We start from the raw sequence: 22,918 nt of genomic DNA on the forward strand, positions 1-22,918 counted from the left end.
CCAAATGCAGTTATTTTGACTAAAAAATGCTTTTTAGACACTTGGAGACCAATATAGAGTCATTTTGACCTAAACAAATGTTTCAGGCGATTGGTTACCAAATGCAATTATCTTGTCCAAAACCGGCTTTTTAAGACTCTAATAGACAAAAATACAATCATTTTGACTAAATTTTTTTTCAGACCTTCGGTGACCAAATGCAGTTATTTTGACTAAAAAGGGATTTTTAGACACATGGAGACCAAAATAGAGTCATTTTGACCAAAAAAATGTTTTCAGATCACTGGTAACGAAATGCAATTATCTTGTCTAAAACCGGCTTTTTAAGACTCTAAAAGACAAAAATACAGTCATTTTGGCTAAAAAAGTTTTTCAGACCTTTGGTGACCAAATGCAGATATTTTGACTAAAAAAGGCTTTTTAGACACTTGGAGACCAAAATAGAGTCATTTTGACTCAAACAATTGTTTCAGGCGATTGGTTACCAAATGCAATTATCTTGTCCAAAACCGGCTTTTTAAGACTCTAATAGACGAAAATACAATTATTTTGACTACATTTTTTTTCAGACCTTCGCTTACCAAATGCAGTTATTTTGACTAAAAAGGGATTTTTAGACACATGGAGACCAACATAGAGTCATTTTGACCAAAAAAATGTTTTCAGATCACTGGTAACGAAATGCAATTATCTTGTCTAAAACCGGCTTTTTAAGACTCTAAAAGACAAAAATACAGTCATTTTGGCTAAAAAAGTTTTTCAGACCTTTGGTGACCAAACGCAGTTATTTTGACTAAAAAAGGCTTTTTAGACACTTGGAGACCAAAATAGAGTCATTTTGACCCAAACAAATGTTTCAGGCGATTGGTTACCAAATGCAATTATCTTGTCAAAAACCGGCTTTTTAAAGAGGTTGTAAACCGAGAAAAAAATTTTTTCTCTTCTTTACATCCTGAAAGAGAAACCCATAATGAGCTAGTATGCATCGCATAGTAGCTCATTATGAAATACTTACCTTAGAACGAGCCCCCGCCGTGCCGTCCGCTTACCTGTATGACGGGCGACATGTATAGTCGCCCGTCTTCCGGGATCGCGGCATCCGGCCATCTGATTGGCCGGAGCCGCGGTGACGTCACTCCCGCGCACGCGCGCGGGAGCCGACGGTCACGGCACGGGGCTCTGAAGGAACGGCACGATCTGCCGTTCCTTCAGAGCGCATGCGCCAGTGACGTCACTGGCTGCATTAAAGGTAAATATCTCCTAAACGGTGTAAGTTTAGGAGATATTTACAGTACCTATAGGTAAGCCTTAATATAGGCTTACCTATAGGTACAACTTCCTGAGGAGGGTTTACTTCCTCTTTAAGACTCTAATAGACGAAAATACAATTATTTTGACTAAATTTTTTTTCAGACCTTCGCTGACCAAATGCAGTTATTTTGACTAAAAAGGGATTTTTAGACACATGGAGACCAAAATAGAGTCATTTTGACCAAAAAAATGTTTTCAGATCACTGGTAACGAAATGCAATTATCTTGTCTAAAACCGGCTTTTTAAGACTCTAAAAGACAAAAATACAGTCATTTTGGCTAAAAAAGTTTTTCAGACCTTTGGTGACCAAATGCAGTTATTTTGACTAAAAAAGGCTTTTTAGACACTTGGAGACCAAAATAGAGTCATTTTGACCCAAACAATTGTTTCAGGCGATTGGTTACCAAATGCAATTATCTTGTCCAAAACCGGCTTTTTAAGACTCTAATAGACGAAAATACAATTATTTTGACTACATTTTTTTTCAGACCTTCGCTTACCAAATGCAGTTATTTTGACTAAAAAGGGATTTTTAGACACATGGAGACCAAAATAGAGTCATTTTGACCAAAAAAATGTTTTCAGATCACTGGTAACGAAATGCAATTATCTTGTCTAAAACCGGCTTTTTAAGACTCTAAAAGACAAAAATACAGTCATTTTGGCTAAAAAAGTTTTTCAGACCTTTGGTGACCAAACGCAGTTATTTTGACTAAAAAAGGCTTTTTAGACACTTGGAGACCAAAATAGTCATTTTGACCCAAACAAAGGTTTCAGGCGATTGGTTACCAAATGCAATTATCTTGTCAAAAACCGGCTTTTTAAGACTCTAATAGACGAAAATACAGTCATTTTGACTAATTTTTTATTTCAGACCTTTGGTGACCAAATATAGTTATTTTGACTAAAAAGGGCTTTTTAGACGCTTGGAGACCAAAATAGAGTCATTTTGACCAAAAAAATGTTTTCAGATCACTGGTTACGAAATGCAATTATCTTGTCTAAAACCGGCTTTTTAAGACTCTAAAAGACAAAAATACAGTCATTTTGGCTAAAAAAGTTTTTCAGAACTTTGGTGACCAAATGCAGTTATTTTGACTAAAAAAGGCTTTTTAGACACTTGGAGACCTTTTCCCGGAAACTCTCTCCCGCGGAGAAAAACTATGATGTCGGGGAGCGGGAACTCCTGGCTATCAAAGCCACTCTCGAAGAGTGGAGATATCTACTAGAAGGAGCATCACACCCGATTCTTATATTTACCGATCATAAGAACCTTGAGTACTTAAGATCTGCAAAGCGACTTAGACCCCGCCAGGCCCGATGGGCACTCTTCTTCTCCAGATTCTCGTTCCATATCACCTATCGGCCCGGGTCGAAAAATGTCAAACCGGATTCCCTGTCCCGGATGTTTGATAATACTAAAGAAGAGTTGGTACCTGACACTATCCTGTCAGAGAAAAACTTCCTGCTCACTAGCCTGAAATCCCATCTTGAGCAAGCCTCTGCCAAAATTTCCGGTCCACCTGGGATACCCCTGTCACGCAAGGATGGTTTGTTGTGGGCTAAGGACAAAATATTTGTCCCGGAGGGAGTCAGAGTTTCGGGTCTAGCTGCCTGCCATGACCACCCTCTGGCTGGCCATTTTGGTGTTCATAGGACCCTTGACCTCATGCAATGCACCTTCTGGTGGCCTGAGATGGGAAAAGACTGCAGAAGTTATGTGTCTTCCTGTGTTTCTTGCTCCAGAAGTAAAACTACCAGAAGTAAGGCGTGGGGTCTCCTCAGACCACTCCCAATCCCTGACTGGCCCTGGCAAACTATCGCCATGGACTTTATCCTGGAACTTCCACCTTCGGCCGGGTGCTCTGCCATTTTTGTGGTTGTAGACCGGCTTACTAAGATGGCCCACTTTCTACCCCTCAAAGGTACCCCCTCTGCAAAAGAAACTGCAGAAGTCTTCATTAGGGAGATCGTGCAACTCCACAGGGTACCCACGAACATTATCTCAGACAGAGGGGTACAGTTCACGTCCCGCTTTTGGAGGGCCTTGTGTAAGCTACTAAAAATTGAATTATCTATGTCCTCAGCTTACCACCCGCAGACGAACCGGCAAACAGAGAGGACAAACCAGACCCTGGAACAATATCTCCGGTGCTTTACCACCTTCGTCCAGGACGACTGGGTAGCATTACTACCATTTGCGGAATTTGCCTTTAATAATTCACGACATTCCGTTACCGGGCAATCTCCCTTCTTTGCCAATTATGGTTTTCATCCTTTCTTTCTGCCCGACGTCCCATCCGATTCCAGAGTGCCCGCAGTTCAGGTCACCATTGACTTCTTCACGAGTAATAACAAACTTATGCAGGACACCTTGGCCAAGGCTCAGATAGCGTCCAAAAGAATCTTTGATGGGAAAAAGAGGGGAGAACTGTTCTCCAACCAGGTGACCAGGTCTTTTTATCCACAGCTAACCTGCGCTTGGCCTGCCCATCCAAGAAGTTGGCTTCCAGGTTTATCGGCCCATTCCCCGTTAAAATAAGACTCAATGCCGTGTCCTATGAGTTATCCTTACCTGATACCCTATGGATCCATCCTGTGTTCCATGTCACTCTTTTTTAAAACCCACGGTTCCCGACGCCTTCCCCGGCAGAAGCCCTGGACCTCCGGAACCAGTGATGGTGGATGGCGACATGGAGTACGAAATTGAGGCTGTACTTGATTGCCGGAAAAGAGGTAACCAGCTTCAGTTCAAAATAACTGCATTTGGTCACCAAAGGTCTGAAAAACTTTTTTAGCCAAAATGACTGTATTTTTGTCTTTTAGAGTCTTAAAACACTGCTTTTAGACAAGATAAACTACATTTGGTAACAAATGGCCTGAAAAAATGTTTTTGGTCAAAATGACTCTATTTAGGTCTCCAAGTGTCCAAAAAGCCCTTTTTAGTCAAAATAACTACGTTTGGTCACCAAAGGTCTGAAAAACTTTTTTAGCCAAAATGACTGTATTTTTGTATTTTAGAGTCTTAAAAAGCCGGTTTTAGACAAGATAATTGCATTTCGTTAAAAGTGATCTGGAAACATTTTTTTGATCAAAATGACTTTTTTTTAAAAAACTTTCAAAAAGTTTTTCAGACCTTTGGTGAATAAATGCAGTTATTTTGACTAAAAAAGGCTTTATAGACACTTGGAGACTAAAATAGAGTCATTTTGACCAAAAAAATGTTTTCAGATCACTGGTAACGAAATGCAATTATCTTGTCTAAAACCGGCTTTTTAACCACTTAAGCCCCGGAAGATTTTACCCCCTTCCTGACCAGGGGGTATTTTGCGATTCGGCACTGCGTGACTTTAACGGACAATTGCGCAGTCATGCGACGCTGTACCTAAACGAATTTGGCGTCCTTTTTTTCCCACAAACAGAGCTTTCTTTTGGCGGTATTTGATCACCTGTGCGATTTTTTGATCACGCGCTATAAACAAAAAAAGAGCGTAAATTTTGCAAAAATAGCAATATTTTTCCCTTTTTTTTATATGAAATTCCCCCAAAAATAAATGTAAAAATCAAAATTTTTTAATATTTTCGGCCAATTTGTTTTATGCTACCTATGTTTGGTAAAAAAAATCGCAAAAAGCGTATTTTGATTGGTTTGCGCAAAAGTTATTGCGTTTACTAACAAAGGGAAAGATTTTTGTCATTTTTGTTGTTTTTTTTTAACGCGTAATGGCGGCGATCTGCGATTTTTTTTGCGGTACTGCGACAATGCGGCGGACAGATCGGACCCTTGAGTGACATTTTTGACACTTTTGGGGTTACCAGTGACATTTCTACAGTAATCAGTGCTATATATATGCACTGTTACTGTAAAAATACACTGGTAGTGAAGGGGTTAACTTTATTTGAGAGGGAGGGGCTGTGTGTGTCCCTAGGGGCGTGCTTCTAACTGTGATTGGCTGGGGCTTCAACTGTATGCAGAGTGATCAATGGATCTACATAGTAGATCCATGTGATCATCTCTCATACAGAGAGGAGAATGACAGGCAGCTTGTTTACACAAGCTGCCTGACTTTCTCCCTCTCCCCCGCCGATCGCAGAGTGGCCGGCGGCGATCGGGTCCGCCGGTCACACGCGCGGGGGGGTCCGTGACCACGCGGGAGCGGGAGCGCGCCTCCGGCGGCGCGCGCTCGCTCCCTAAACCCTCACAGGCGAGCAACGTAGACCTACGTCACTTTGCCTGTGAGGGGCTGACCGCCCACGTAGATAGTCGTGCGGCGGTCGGCAAGTGGTTAAGACTCTAAAAGACAAAAATACAGTCATTTTGGCTAAAAAAGTTTTTCAGACCTTTGGTGACCAAATGCAGTTATTTTGACTAAAAAAGGCTTTTTAGACACTTGGAGACCAAAATAGAGTCATTTTGACCCAAACAATTGTTTCAGGCGATTGGTTACCAAATGCAATTATCTTGTCCAAAACCGGCTTTTTAAGACTCTAATAGACGAAAATACAATTATTTTGACTACATTTTTTTTCAGACCTTCGCTTACCAAATGCAGTTATTTTGACTAAAAAGGGATTTTTAGACACTTGGAGACCAAAATAGAGTCATTTTGACCAAAAAAATGTTTTCAGATCACTGGTTACGAAATGCAATTATCTTGTCTAAAAACGGCTTTTTAAGACTCTAAAAGACAAAAATACAGTCATTTTGGCTAAAAAAGTTTTTCAGAACTTTGGTGACCAAATGCAGTTATTTTGACTAAAAAAGGCTTTTTAGACACTTGGAGACCAAAATAGAGTCATTTTGACCCAAACAAATGTTTCAGGCGATTGGTTACCAAATGCAATTATCTTGTCTAAAACCGGCTTTTTAAGACTCTAAAAGACAAAAATACAGTCATTTTGGCTAAAAAAGTTTTTCAGACCTTTGGTGACCAAACGCAGTTATTTTGACTAAAAAAGGCTTTTTAGACACTTGGAGACCAAAATAGAGTCATTTTGACCCAAACAAATGTTTCAGGCGATTGGTTACCAAATGCAATTATCTTGTCAAAAACCGGCTTTTTAAGACTCTAATAGACGAAAATACCGTCATTTTGACTAATTTTTTATTTCAGACCTTTGGTGACCAAATATAGTTATTTTGACTAAAAAGGGCTTTTTAGACACATGGAGACCAAAATAGAGTCATTTTGACCAAAAAAATGTTTTCAGATCACTGGTTACGAAATGCAATTATCTTGTCTAAAACCGGCTTTTTAAGACTCTAAAAGACAAAAATACAGTCATTTTGGCTGAAAAAGTTTTTCAGAACTTTGGTGACCAAATGCAGTTATTTTGACTAAAAAAGGCTTTTTAGACACTTGGAGACCAAAATAGAGTCATTTTGACCCAAACAAATGTTTCAGGCGATTGGTTACCAAATGCAATTATCTTGTCCAAAACCGGCTTTTTAAGACTCTAATAGACGAAAATACAATTATTTTGACTAAATTTTTTTTCAGACCTTCGCTGACCAAATGCAGTTATTTTGACTAAAAAGGGATTTTTAGACACATGGAGACCAAAATAGAGTCATTTTGACCAAAAAAATGTTTTCAGATCACTGGTAACGAAATGCAATTATCTTGTCTAAAACACGCTTTTTAAGACTCTAAAATACAAAAATATAGTCATTTTGGCTAAAAAAGGTTTTCAAACCTTTGGTGAACAAATGCATTTATTTTGACAAAATAGGGTTTTTAGACATTTGGAGACCTAAATAGAGTCGTTTTGACCCAAACAAATGTTTCAGGCGATTGGTTACCAAATGCAATTATCTTGTCAAAAACCGGATTTTTAAGACTCTAATAGACGAAAATACAGTCATTTTGACTTATTTTTTATTTCAGACCTTTGGTGACCAAATATAGTTATTTTGACTAAAAAAGGCTTTTTAGACACTTGGAGACCAAAATAGAGTCATTTTGACCAAAAAGATGTTTTCAGATCACTGGTAACGAAATGCAATTATCTTGTCTAAAACCGGCTTTTTAAGACTCTAAAAGACAAAAATACAGTCATTTTGGCTAAAAAAGTTTTTCAGACCTTTGGTGACCAAATGCAGTTATTTTGACTAAAAAAGGCTTTTTAGACACTTGGAGACCAAAATAGAGTCATTTTGACCAAAAAAATGTTTTCAGATCACTGGTAACGAAATGCAATTATCTTGTCTAAAACACGCTTTTTAAGACTCTAAAATACAAAAATATAGTCATTTTGGCTAAAAAAGGTTTTCAAACCTTTGGTGAACAAATGCATTTATTTTGACAAAATAGGGTTTTTAGACATTTGGAGACCTAAATAGAGTCGTTTTGACCCAAACAAATGTTTCAGGCGATTGGTTACCAAATGCAATTATCTTGTCAAAAACCGGATTTTTAAGACTCTAATAGACGAAAATACAATTATTTTGACTACATTTTTTTTCAGACCTTCGCTTACCAAATGCAGTTATTTTGACTAAAAAGGGATTTTTAGACACATGGAGACCAACATAGAGTCATTTTGACCAAAAAAATGTTTTCAGATCACTGGTAACGAAATGCAATTATCTTGTCTAAAACCGGCTTTTTAAGACTCTAAAAGACAAAAATACAGTCATTTTGGCTAAAAAAGTTTTTCAGACCTTTGGTGACCAAACGCAGTTATTTTGACTAAAAAAGGCTTTTTAGACACTTGGAGACCAAAATAGAGTCATTTTGACCCAAACAAATGTTTCAGGCGATTGGTTACCAAATGCAATTATCTTGTCAAAAACCGGCTTTTTAAGACTCTAATAGACGAAAATACAATTATTTTGACTAAATTTTTTTTCAGACCTTCGCTGACCAAATGCAGTTATTTTGACTAAAAAGGGATTTTTAGACACATGGAGACCAAAATAGAGTCATTTTGACCAAAAAAATGTTTTCAGATCACTGGTAACGAAATGCAATTATCTTGTCTAAAACCGGCTTTTTAAGACTCTAAAAGACAAAAATACAGTCATTTTGGCTAAAAAAGTTTTTCAGACCTTTGGTGACCAAATGCAGTTATTTTGACTAAAAAAGGCTTTTTAGACACTTGGAGACCAAAATAGAGTCATTTTGACCCAAACAATTGTTTCAGGCGATTGGTTACCAAATGCAATTATCTTGTCCAAAACCGGCTTTTTAAGACTCTAATAGACGAAAATACAATTATTTTGACTACATTTTTTTTCAGACCTTCGCTTACCAAATGCAGTTATTTTGACTAAAAAGGGATTTTTAGACACATGGAGACCAAAATAGAGTCATTTTGACCAAAAAAATGTTTTCAGATCACTGGTAACGAAATGCAATTATCTTGTCTAAAACCGGCTTTTTAAGACTCTAAAAGACAAAAATACAGTCATTTTGGCTAAAAAAGTTTTTCAGACCTTTGGTGACCAAACGCAGTTATTTTGACTAAAAAAGGCTTTTTAGACACTTGGAGACCTTTTCCCGGAAACTCTCTCCCGCGGAGAAAAACTATGATGTCGGGGAGCGGGAACTCCTGGCTATCAAAGCCACTCTCGAAGAGTGGAGATATCTACTAGAAGGAGCATCACACCCGATTCTTATATTTACCGATCATAAGAACCTTGAGTACTTAAGATCTGCAAAGCGACTTAGACCCCGCCAGGCCCGATGGGCACTCTTCTTCTCCAGATTCTCGTTCCATATCACCTATCGGCCCGGGTCGAAAAATGTCAAACCGGATTCCCTGTCCCGGATGTTTGATAATACTAAAGAAGAGTTGGTACCTGACACTATCCTGTCAGAGAAAAACTTCCTGCTCACTAGCCTGAAATCCCATCTTGAGCAAGCCTCTGCCAAAATTTCCGGTCCACCTGGGATACCCCTGTCCCGCAAGGATGGTTTGTTGTGGGCTAAGGACAAAATATTGTTCCCGGAGGGAGTCAGAGTTTCGGGTCTAGCTGCCTGCCATGACCACCCTCTGGCTGGCCATTTTGGTGTTCATAGGACCCTTGACCTCATGCAATGCACCTTCTGGTGGCCTGAGATGGGAAAAGACTGCAGAAGTTATGTGTCTTCCTGTGTTTCTTGCTCCAGAAGTAAAACTACCAGAAGTAAGGCGTGGGGTCTCCTCAGACCACTCCCAATCCCTGACTGGCCCTGGCAAACTATCGCCATGGACTTTATCCTGGAACTTCCACCTTCGGCCGGGTGCTCTGCCATTTTTGTGGTTGTAGACCGGCTTACTAAGATGGCCCACTTTCTACCCCTCAAAGGTACCCCCTCTGCAAAAGAAACTGCAGAAGTCTTCATTAGGGAGATCGTGCAACTCCACAGGGTACCCACGAACATTATCTCAGACAGAGGGGTACAGTTCACGTCCCGCTTTTGGAGGGCCTTGTGTAAGCTACTAAAAATTGAATTATCTATGTCCTCAGCTTACCACCCGCAGACGAACCGGCAAACAGAGAGGACAAACCAGACCCTGGAACAATATCTCCGGTGCTTTACCACCTTCGTCCAGGACGACTGGGTAGCATTACTACCATTTGCGGAATTTGCCTTTAATAATTCACGACATTCCGTTACCGGGCAATCTCCCTTCTTTGCCAATTATGGTTTTCATCCTTTCTTTCTGCCCGACGTCCCATCCGATTCCAGAGTGCCCGCAGTTCAGGTCACCATTGACTTCTTCACGAGTAATAACAAACTTATGCAGGACACCTTGGCCAAGGCTCAGATAGCGTCCAAAAGAATCTTTGATGGGAAAAAGAGGGGAGAACTGTTCTCCAACCAGGTGACCAGGTCTTTTTATCCACAGCTAACCTGCGCTTGGCCTGCCCATCCAAGAAGTTGGCTTCCAGGTTTATCGGCCCATTCCCCGTTAAAATAAGACTCAATGCCGTGTCCTATGAGTTATCCTTACCTGATACCCTATGGATCCATCCTGTGTTCCATGTCACTCTTTTTTAAAACCCACGGTTCCCGACGCCTTCCCCGGCAGAAGCCCTGGACCTCCGGAACCAGTGATGGTGGATGGCGACATGGAGTACGAAATTGAGGCTGTACTTGATTGCCGGAAAAGAGGTAACCAGCTTCAGTTCAAAATAACTGCATTTGGTCACCAAAGGTCTGAAAAACTTTTTTAGCCAAAATGACTGTATTTTTGTCTTTTAGAGTCTTAAAACACTGCTTTTAGACAAGATAAACTACATTTGGTAACAAATGGCCTGAAAAAATGTTTTTGGTCAAAATGACTCTATTTAGGTCTCCAAGTGTCCAAAAAGCCCTTTTTAGTCAAAATAACTACGTTTGGTCACCAAAGGTCTGAAAAACTTTTTTAGCCAAAATGACTGTATTTTTGTATTTTAGAGTCTTAAAAAGCCGGTTTTAGACAAGATAATTGCATTTCGTTAAAAGTGATCTGGAAACATTTTTTTGATCAAAATGACTTTTTTTTTAAAAACTTTCAAAAAGTTTTTCAGACCTTTGGTGAATAAATGCAGTTATTTTGACTAAAAAAGGCTTTATAGACACTTGGAGACTAAAATAGAGTCATTTTGACCAAAAAAATGTTTTCAGATCACTGGTAACGAAATGCAATTATCTTGTCTAAAACCGGCTTTTTAACCACTTAAGCCCCGGAAGATTTTACCCCCTTCCTGACCAGGGGGTATTTTGCGATTCGGCACTGCGTGACTTTAACGGACAATTGCGCAGTCATGCGACGCGGTACCTAAACGAATTTGGCGTCCTTTTTTTCCCACAAACAGAGCTTTCTTTTGGCGGTATTTGATCACCTGTGCGATTTTTTGATCACGCGCTATAAACAAAAAAAGAGCGTAAATTTTGCAAAAATAGCAATATTTTTCCCTTTTTTTTATATGAAATTCCCCCAAAAATAAATGTAAAAATCAAAATTTTTTAATATTTTCGGCCAATTTGTTTTATGCTACCTATGTTTGGTAAAAAAAATCGCAAAAAGCGTATTTTGATTGGTTTGCGCAAAAGTTATTGCGTTTACTAACAAAGGGAAAGATTTTTGTCATTTTTGTTGTTTTTTTTTAACGCGTAATGGCGGCGATCTGCGATTTTTTTTGCGGTACTGCGACAATGCGGCGGACAGATCGGACCCTTGACTGACATTTTTGACACTTTTGGGGTTACCAGTGACATTTCTACAGTAATCAGTGCTATATATATGCACTGTTACTGTAAAAATACACTGGTAGTGAAGGGGTTAACTTTATTTGAGAGGGAGGGGCTGTGTGTGTCCCTAGGGGCGTGCTTCTAACTGTGATTGGCTGGGGCTTCAACTGTATGCAGAGTGATCAATGGATCTACATAGTAGATCCATGTGATCATCTCTCATACAGAGAGGAGAATGACAGGCAGCTTGTTTACACAAGCTGCCTGACTTTCTCCCTCTCCCCCGCCGATCGCAGAGTGGCCGGCGGCGATCGGGTCCGCCGGTCACACGCGCGGGGGGGTCCGTGACCACGCGGGAGCGGGAGCGCGCCTCCGGCGGCGCGCGCTCGCTCCCTAAACCCTCACAGGCGAGCGACGTAGACCTACGTCACTTTGCCTGTGAGGGGCTGACCGCCCACGTAGATAGTCGTGCGGCGGTCGGCAAGTGGTTAAGACTCTAAAAGACAAAAATACAGTCATTTTGGCTAAAAAAGTTTTTCAGACCTTTGGTGACCAAATGCAGTTATTTTGACTAAAAAAGGCTTTTTAGACACTTGGAGACCAAAATAGAGTCATTTTGACCCAAACAATTGTTTCAGGCGATTGGTTACCAAATGCAATTATCTTGTCCAAAACCGGCTTTTTAAGACTCTAATAGACGAAAATACAATTATTTTGACTACATTTTTTTTCAGACCTTCGCTTACCAAATGCAGTTATTTTGACTAAAAAGGGATTTTTAGACACTTGGAGACCAAAATAGAGTCATTTTGACCAAAAAAATGTTTTCAGATCACTGGTTACGAAATGCAATTATCTTGTCTAAAAACGGCTTTTTAAGACTCTAAAAGACAAAAATACAGTCATTTTGGCTAAAAAAGTTTTTCAGAACTTTGGTGACCAAATGCAGTTATTTTGACTAAAAAAGGCTTTTTAGACACTTGGAGACCAAAATAGAGTCATTTTGACCCAAACAAATGTTTCAGGCGATTGGTTACCAAATGCAATTATCTTGTCTAAAACCGGCTTTTTAAGACTCTAAAAGACAAAAATACAGTCATTTTGGCTAAAAAAGTTTTTCAGACCTTTGGTGACCAAACGCAGTTATTTTGACTAAAAAAGGCTTTTTAGACACTTGGAGACCAAAATAGAGTCATTTTGACCCAAACAAATGTTTCAGGCGATTGGTTACCAAATGCAATTATCTTGTCAAAAACCGGCTTTTTAAGACTCTAATAGACGAAAATACCGTCATTTTGACTAATTTTTTATTTCAGACCTTTGGTGACCAAATATAGTTATTTTGACTAAAAAGGGCTTTTTAGACACATGGAGACCAAAATAGAGTCATTTTGACCAAAAAAATGTTTTCAGATCACTGGTTACGAAATGCAATTATCTTGTCTAAAACCGGCTTTTTAAGACTCTAAAAGACAAAAATACAGTCATTTTGGCTGAAAAAGTTTTCAGAACTTTGGTGACCAAATGCAGTTATTTTGACTAAAAAAGGCTTTTTAGACACTTGGAGACCAAAATAGAGTCATTTTGACCCAAACAAATGTTTCAGGCGATTGGTTACCAAATGCAATTATCTTGTCCAAAACCGGCTTTTTAAGACTCTAATAGACGAAAATACAATTATTTTGACTAAATTTTTTTTCAGACCTTCGCTGACCAAATGCAGTTATTTTGACTAAAAAGGGATTTTTAGACACATGGAGACCAAAATAGAGTCATTTTGACCAAAAAAATGTTTTCAGATCACTGGTAACGAAATGCAATTATCTTGTCTAAAACACGCTTTTTAAGACTCTAAAATACAAAAATATAGTCATTTTGGCTAAAAAAGGTTTTCAAACCTTTGGTGAACAAATGCATTTATTTTGACAAAATAGGGTTTTTAGACATTTGGAGACCTAAATAGAGTCGTTTTGACCCAAACAAATGTTTCAGGCGATTGGTTACCAAATGCAATTATCTTGTCAAAAACCGGATTTTTAAGACTCTAATAGACGAAAATACAGTCATTTTGACTTATTTTTTATTTCAGACCTTTGGTGACCAAATATAGTTATTTTTACTAAAAAAGGCTTTTTAGACACTTGGAGACCAAAATAGAGTCATTTTGACCAAAAAGATGTTTTCAGATCACTGGTAACGAAATGCAATTATCTTGTCTAAAACCGGCTTTTTAAGACTCTAAAAGACAAAAATACAGTCATTTTGGCTAAAAAAGTTTTTCAGACCTTTGGTGACCAAATGCAGTTATTTTGACTAAAAAAGGCTTTTTAGACACTTGGAGACCAAAATAGAGTCATTTTGACCAAAAAAATGTTTTCAGATCACTGGTAACGAAATGCAATTATCTTGTCTAAAACACGCTTTTTAAGACTCTAAAATACAAAAATATAGTCATTTTGGCTAAAAAAGGTTTTCAAACCTTTGGTGAACAAATGCATTTATTTTGACAAAATAGGGTTTTTAGACATTTGGAGACCTAAATAGAGTCGTTTTGACCCAAACAAATGTTTCAGGCGATTGGTTACCAAATGCAATTATCTTGTCAAAAACCGGATTTTTAAGACTCTAATAGACGAAAATACAGTCATTTTGACTTATTTTTTATTTCAGACCTTTGGTGACCAAATATAGTTATTTTGACTAAAAAAGGCTTTTTAGACACTTGGAGACCAAAATAGAGTCATTTTGACCAAAAAGATGTTTTCAGATCACTGGTAACGAAATGCAATTATCTTGTCTAAAACCGGCTTTTTAAGACTCTAAAAGACAAAAATACAGTCATTTTGGCTAAAAAAGTTTTTCAGACCTTTGGTGACCAAATGCAGTTATTTTGACTAAAAAAGGCTTTTTAGACACTTGGAGACCAAAATAGAGTCATTTTGACCAAAAAAATGTTTTCAGATCACTGGTAACGAAATGCAATTATCTTGTCTAAAACCGGCTTTTTAAGACTCTAAAAGACAAAAATACAGTCATTTTGCCAAAAAAAAGGTTTTCAGACCTTTGGTTACCAAATGCTATTATCTTGTCTAAAACCGGCTTTTTAAGACTCTAAAAAAAAATGCAATCATGGCTAAAAAAGTTTTTCACAGACCTTTGGTGACCAAATGCAGTTATTTTGACTAAAATAGGCTTTTTAGACACTTGGAGACCAAAAAAGGCATTTTGACCCAAACAAATGTTTCAGGCGATTGGTTACCAAATGCAATTATCTTGTCAAAAACCGGCTTTTTAAGACTCTAATAGACGAAAATACAATCATTTAAACTACATTTTTTTTTAAAACCTTTGGTGACCAAATACAGATATTTTGACCAAAAGGGTCTTTTTAGACACTTGGAGACTAAAATAGAGTCATTTTGACCAAAAAAAATGTTTTCAGATCACTGGTAACGAAATGCAATTATCTTGTCGAAAACCGGCTTTTTAAGACTCTAAAAGACAAAAATACAGTCATTTTGGCTAAAAAAGTTTTTCAGACCTTTGGTGACCAAACGTAGTTATTTTGACTAAAAAGGGCTTTTTAGACACTTGGAGACCTAAATAGAGTCATTTTGACCAAAAACATTTTTTCAGGCCATTGGTTACCAAGAGTACTTTACCTTGTCTAAAAGCGGTGTTTTAAGACTCTAAAATACAAAAATATAGTCATTTTGGCTAAAAAAGGTTTTCAGACCTTTGGTGAACAAATGCATTTATTTTGACTAAAATAGGGTTTTTAGACACTTGGAGACCTAAATAGAGTCGTTTTGACCCAAACAAATGTTTCAGGCAATTGGTTACCAAATGCAATTATCTTGTCAAAAACCGGCTTTTTAAGACTCTAATACACGAAAATACAGTCATGTTGACTAATTTTTTATTTCAGACCTTTGGTGACCAAATATAGTTATTTTGACTAAAAAAGGCTTTTTAGACACTTGGAGACCTAAATAGAGTCATTTTGACCAAAAAGATGTTTTAAGATCACTGGTAACGAAATGCAATTATCTTGTCTAAAACCGGCTTTTTAAGACTCTAAAAGACAAAAATACAGTCATTTTGGCTAAAAAAGTCTTTCAGACCTTTGGTGACCAAATGCAGTAATTTTGACTAAAAAAGGCTTTTTAGACACTTGGAGACCAAAATAGAGTCATTTTGACCCAAACAAATGTTTCAGGCGATTGGTTACCAAATGCAATTATCTTGTCCAAAACCGGCTTTTTAAGACTCTAAAAGACAAAAATACAAATCATTTTGACTAATTTTTTTTTCAGTCCTTCGGTGACCAAAGGCAGTTATTTTGACTGAAAAGGGATTTTTAGACACATGGAGACCAAAATAGAGTCATTTTGACCAAAAAAATGTTTTCAGATCACTGGTAATGAAATGCAATTATCTTGTCTAAAACCGGCTTTTTAAGACTCTAAAAGACAAAAATACAGTCATTTTGGCTAAAAAAGTTTTTCAGACCTTTAGTGACCAAATGCAGTTATTTTGACTAAAAAAGGCTTTTTAGACACTTGGAGACCAAAATAGAGTCATTTTGACCCAAACAAATGTTTCAGGCAATTGGTTACCAAATACAATTATCTTGTCCAAAACCGGCTTTTTAAGACTCTAATAGACGAAAATACAATTATTTTGACTAAATTCTTTTTTCAGACCTTCGCTGACCAAATGCAGTTATTTTGACTAAAAAGGGATTTTTAGACACATGGAGACCAAAATAGAGTCATTTTGATCAAAAAAATGTTTCCAGATCACTTTTAACGAAATGCAATTATCTTGTCTAAAACCGGCTTTTTAAGACTCTAAAAGACAAAAATACAGTCATTTTGGCTAAAAAAGTCTTTCAGACCTTTGGTGACCAAATGCAGTAATTTTGACTAAAAAAGGCTTTTTAGACACTTGGAGACCAAAATAGAGTCATTTTGACCCAAACAAATGTTTCAGGCGATTGGTTACCAAATGCAATTATCTTGTCCAAAACCGGCTTTTTAAGACTCTAATTAGACGAAAATACAATTATTTTGACTAAATTTGTTTTTCAGACCTTCGGTGACCAAATGCAGATATTTTGACTAAAAAGGGATTTTTAGACACATGGAGACCAAAATAGAGTCATTTTGACCAAAAAAATGTTTTCAGATCACTGGTAATGAAATGCAATTATCTTGTCTAAAACCGGCTTTTTAAGACTCTAAAAGACAAAAATACAGTCATTTTGGCTAAAAAAGTTTTTCAGACCTTTAGTGACCAAATGCAGTTAATTTGACTAAAAAAGGCTTTTTAGACACTTGGAGACCAAAATAGAGTCATTTTGACCCAAACAAATGTTTCAGGCAATTGGTTACCAAATGCAATTATCTTGTCCAAAACCGGCTTTTTAAGACTCTAATAGACGAAAATACAATTATTTTGACTAAATTCTTTTTTCAGACCTTCGCTGACCAAATGCAGTTATTTTGACTAAAAAGGGATTTTTAGACACATGGAGACCAAAATAGAGTCATTTTGATCAAAAAAATGTTTCCAGATCACTTTTAACGAAATGCAATTATCTTGTCTAAAACCGGCTTTTTAAGACTCTAAAATACAAAAATACAGTCATTTTGGCTAAAAAAGTTTTTCAGACCTTTGGTGACCAAACGTAGTTATTTTGACTAAAAAGGGCTTTTTGGACACTTGGAGACCTAAAAAGAGTCATTTTGACCAAAAACATTTTTTCAGGCCATTTGTTACCAAATGTAGTTTATCTTGTCTAAAAGCAGTGTTTTAAGACTCTAAAAGACAAAAATACAGTCATTTTGGCTAAAAAAGTTTTTCAGACCTTTGGTGACCAAATGCAGTTATTTTGACCAAAAAAGGCTTTTTAGACACTTGGAGACCAAAATAGAATCATTTTGATCGAAAAATGTTTTCAGATCACTGCATACGAAATGCAATTATCTTGTCTAAAACCGGCTTTTTAAGACTCTAAAAGACAAAAATACAGTCATTTTGACTAATTTTTTTATTTCAGACCTTTGGTGACCAAATGCAGTTATTTTGACTAATAAAGGCTTTTTAGACACTTGAAGACCAAAATAGAGTCATTTTGACCCAAACAAATGTTACAGGCGATTGGTTACCAAATGCAATTATCTTGTCAAAAACCGGCTTTTTAAGACTCTAATAGACGAAAATACAATAATTTAAACTACATTTTTTGTTTAAAACCTTTGGTGACCAAATACAGATATTTTGACCAAAAGGGTCTTTTAAGACACTTGGAGACCAAAATAGAGTCATTTTGACCAAAAAAATGTTTTCAGATCACTGGTAACGAAATGCAATTAACTTGTCTAAAACCGGCATTTTAAGACTAAAAGACAAAAATACAGTCATTTTGGTTAAAAAAAGTTTTTCAGACCTTGTGTGACCAAACGTAGTTATTTTGACTAAAAATGGCTTTTTAGACACTTGGAGACCTAAATAGAGTCATTTTGACCAAAAACATTTTTTCAGATCACTGGTAACGAAATGCTATTATCTTGTCTAAAACTGGCTTTTTAAGACTCTAAAAGACAAAAATACAGTCATTTTGGCTAAAAAAGTTTTTCAGACCTTTGGTGACCAAACGTAGTTATTTTGACTAAAAAGGGCTTTTTGGACACTTGGAGACCTAAATAGAGTCATTTTGACCAAAAACATTTTTTCAGGCCATTGGTTACCAAATGTAGTTTATCTTGTCTAAAAGCAGTGTTTTAAGACTCTAAAAGACAAAAATACAGCCATTTTGGCTAAAAAAGTTTTTCAGACCTTTGGTGACCAAATGCAATTATTTTGTCAAAAACCGGCTTTTTAAGACTCTAATAGATGAAAATACAGTCATTTTGACTAATTTTTTATTTCAGACCTTTGGTGACCAAATATAGTTATTTTGACTAAAAAAGGCTTTTTAGACACTTGGAGACCAAAATAGAGTCATTTTGACCCAAACAAATGTTTCAGGCGATTGGTTACCAAATGCAATTATCTTGTCCAAAACCGGCTTTTTAAGACTCTAATAGACGAAAATACAATCATTTTGACTAGATTTTTTTTCAAACCTTCGGTGACCAAATGCAGTTATTTTGACTAAAAAGGGATTTTTAGACACATGGAGACCAAAATAGAGTCATTTTGACTAAAAAAATTTTCAGATCACTGGTAACGAAATGCAATTATCTTGTCTAAAACCGGCTTTTTAAGACTCTAAAAGACAAAAATACAGTCATTTTGGCTAAGAAAGTTTTTCAGACTTTTGGTGACCAAACGTAGTTATTTTGACTAAAAAGGGCTTTTTGGACACTTGGAGACCTAAATAAAGTCATTTTGACCAAAAACATTTTTTCAGGCCATTGGTTACCAAATGTAGTTTATCTTGTCTAAAAGCAGTGTTTTAAGACTCTAAAAGACAAAAATACAGTCATTTTGGCTAAAAAAGATTTTCAGACCTTTGGTGACCAAATGCAGTTATTTTGACTAAAAAAGGCTTTTTAGACACTTGGAGACCAAAATAGAATCATTTTGACCAAAAAAATGTTTTCAGATCACTGCATACGAAATGGAATTAAATGGAATTAAAACCGCCTTTTTAAGACTCTAAAAGACAAAAATACAGTCATTTGGTCTAAAAAAGTTTTTCAAACCTTTGGTGACCAAACGAAGTTATTTTGACTAAAAAGGGCTTTTTAGACACTTGGAGACCTAAATAGAGTCATTTTGACCAAAAACATTTTTTCAGGCCATTGCTTACCAAGAGTACTTTACTTTGTCTAAAAGCGGTGTTTTAAGACTCTAAAATACAAAAATATAGTCATTTTGGCTTAAAAAGGTTTTCAGACCTTTGGTGAACAAATGCAGTTATTTTCACCAAAGGTCTGAAAAAAAAATGTAGTCAAAATTATTGTATTTTCGTCTATTAGAGTCTTAAAAAGCCGGTTTTTGACAAGATAATTGCATTTGGTAACCAATCGCCTGAAACATTTGTTTGGCTCAAAATGACTCTATTTTGGTCTCCAAGTGTCTAAAAAGCCTTTTTTAGTCAAAATAACTGCATTTGGTCACCAAAGGTCTGAAAAACTTTTTTAGCCAAAATGACTGTATTTTTGTCTTTAAGAGTCTTAAAAAGCCGGTTTTAGACAAGATAATTGCATTTCGTAACCAGTGATCTGAAAACATTTTTTGGTCAAAATGACTCTATTTTGGTCTCCAAGTGTCTAAAAAGCCCCTTTTAGTCAAAATAACTGTATTTGGTCACCAAAGGTCTGAAAAAAATGTAGTTTAAATTATTGTATTTTCGTCTATTAGAGTCTTAAAAAGCCGGTTTTGGACAAGAAAATTGCATTTGGTAACCAATCGCATGAAACATTTGTTTGGGTCAAAATGACTTTATTTTGGTCTCCAAGTGTCTAAAAAGCTTATTTTAGTCAAAATAAAGGCATTTTGTCACTAAAGGTCTGAAAACCTTTTTTTAGCCAAAATGACTGTATTTTTGTCTTTTAGAGTCTTAAAACACCGCTTTTAGACAAGATAAACTACTCTTGGTAACCAATGGCCTGAAAAAATGTTTTTGGTCAAAATGACTCTATTTAGGTCTCCAATTGTCTTAAAAGCCCTTTTTAGTCAAAATAACTACGTTTGGTCACACAAGGTCTGAAAAACTTTTTTTTAGCCAAAATGACTGTGTTTTTGTCTATTAGTCTTAAAAAGCTTGTTTTAGACAAGTTAATTGCATTTTGTTACCAGTGATCTAAAAACATTTTTTGGTCAAAATGACTCTATTTTGATCTCCAAGTGTCTAAAAAGCTTATTTTAGTCAAAATAAATGCATTTTTTCACCAAAGGTCTGAAAACCTTTATTTAGCCATAATGACTGTATGTTTGTCTATTAGAGTCTTAAAAATCCGGTTTTAGACAAGATAATTGCATTTCGTATGCAGTGATCTGAAAACATTTTTTTGGTCAAAATGATTCTATTTTGGTCTCCAAGTGTCTAAAAAGCCTTTTTTAGTTAAAATAACTGCATTTGGTCACCAAAGGTCTGAAAAACTTTTTTAGCCAAAATGACTGTATTTTTGTCTTTTAGAGTCTTAAAACACTGCTTTTAGACAAGATAATTGCATTTCGTTACCAGTGATCTGAAAACATTTTTTTGGTCAAAATGACTCTATTTTGGTCTCCATGTGTCTAAAAATCCCTTTTTAAACAAAATAACTGCATTTGGTCACCGAAGGTTTGAAAAAAAAATTTAGTCAAAATGATTGTATTTTCGTCTAATAGAGTCTTAAAAAGCCGGTTTTGGACAAGATAATTGCATTTGGTAACCAATGGCCTGAAAATATGTTTTTGGTCAAAATGACTCTATTTAGGTCTCCAAGTGTCCAAAAAGCCCTTTTTAGTCAAAATAACTACGTTTGGTCACCAAAGGTCTGAAAAACTTTTTTAGCCAAAATGACTGTATTTTAGTCTTTTAGAGTCTTAAAAAGCCGGTTTTAGACAAGATAATCGCATTTCGTATGCAGTGATCTGAAAACATTTTTTTGGTCAAAGTGACTCTATTTTGGTCTCCAAGTGTGTCTAAAAAGCCCCTTTTAGTCAAAATAACTGTATTTGGTCAAAAATTATTGTATTTTCGTCTATTAGAGTCTTAAAAAGCCGGTTTTGGACAAGATAATTGCATTTGGTAACCAATCGCCTGAAACATTTGTTTGGGTCAAAATGACTATTTTGGTCTCCAAGTGTCTAAAAAGCCTATTTTAGTCAAAATAAATGCATTTGTTCACCAAAGGTCTGAAAACCTTTTTTTAGCCAAAATGACTGTATTTTTGTGTTTTATAGTCTTAAAAAGCCGGTTTTAGACAAGATAATTGCATTTCGTAACCAGTGATCTGAAAACATTTTTTTGGTCAAAATGACTCTATTTTGGTCTCCAAGTGTCTAAAAAGCCCTTTTTAGTAAAAAAAACTGCATTTGGTCACCAAAGGTCTGAAATAAAAATTTAGTCAAAATGACTGTATTTTCGTCTATTAGAGTCTTAAAAAGCCGGTTTTGGACATGATAATTGCATTTGGTAACCAATCGCCTGAAACATTTGTTTGGGTCAAAATGACTCTATTTTGGTCTCCAAGTGTCTAAAAAGACTATTTTAGTCAAAATAAATGCATTTGATCACCAAAGGTCTGAAAAACATTAGTTAAATTTAGTCAAAATGACTATTTTTGTCTTTTAGAGTCTTAAAACACTGCTTTTAGACAAGATAAACTACATTTGGTAACCAATGGCCTAAAAAAATGTTTTTGGTCAAAATGACTCTATTTAGGTCTCCAAGTGTCTAAAAAGCCCTTTTTAGTCAAAATAACTACGTTTGGTCACCAAAGGTCTGAAAAACTTTTTTAGCCAAAATGACTGTATTTTTGTATTTTAGAGTCTTAAAAAGCCGGTTTTAGACAAGATAACTGCATTTCGTTACCAGTGATCTGAAAACATTTTTTTGGTCAAAATGACTCAATTTTGTCTCCATATGTCTAAAAAGCCCTTTTTAGTCAAAATAACTGCATTTGGTCACCAACCGCCTGAAACATTTGTTTGGGTCAAAATGACTCTATTTTGGTCTCCAAGTGTCTAAAAAACATTTATTTTTTTGCATTTAATCACCAAAGGTCTGAATTTTTTTTAAATATTTATTGAGTATAAACAGTACACTGAATAAATAACATGAACGGTAGACATAATCAGTTACAGAACCAGTGTTTGGAAAAATACAAATATATAAAGGATATAACAGCAACAGTACAGAAAAACGTCATCCATAAACCATTGCATTCAGGTGAAAATTACAGCCAAGTAAACAAACCTGAGCATGTGCCCATGTGCATAAGAGAAGGATAAATAAGAACATACAGTTATTCCCTCCCAATAGTAATAGCACCATGAACATCTAGCAATATAGCACACACCTCCGTAAAGTAGCAAAAACCCACCTGAAGTACTAAGTGCAAAGGAGAAGGGAAGGGAAAAAAGGAAAACTGTGGCAAAAAATTTAAAGGTTGGGGGAGGGGGAAAGGAAGGGAGGACTCTGCACGCTAGACCTTCTCAAGAAATGCTACCCTGTCCAATGAGCAGCCGATCCATAACCAACTGGGGGGAGCCAAGGCCGGGTCATCCAACCAAGGTTGCCATAACGGGGAAAATTTCTTGTGAGCATTTCGATGCTGGTATGGCTTTTCCCTGATTAAAGAGGCATTGACCTGTGTTATCCACTGGCCCCTGCTTGGCACCCTGGAGGCGATCCAAAATCGATGATTGATGAGAGGCAAAGATCCCACGTCTGCCCATCTATGGGTCCAAGATCCCCCCTCCCACCCCGCACGAG

The sequence above is a fragment of the Pelophylax lessonae genome (assembly GCF_965119305.1).
Source record: "Pelophylax lessonae genome assembly, chromosome: 6".
NCBI classification, from domain to species: Eukaryota; Metazoa; Chordata; class Amphibia; order Anura; family Ranidae; genus Pelophylax; species Pelophylax lessonae.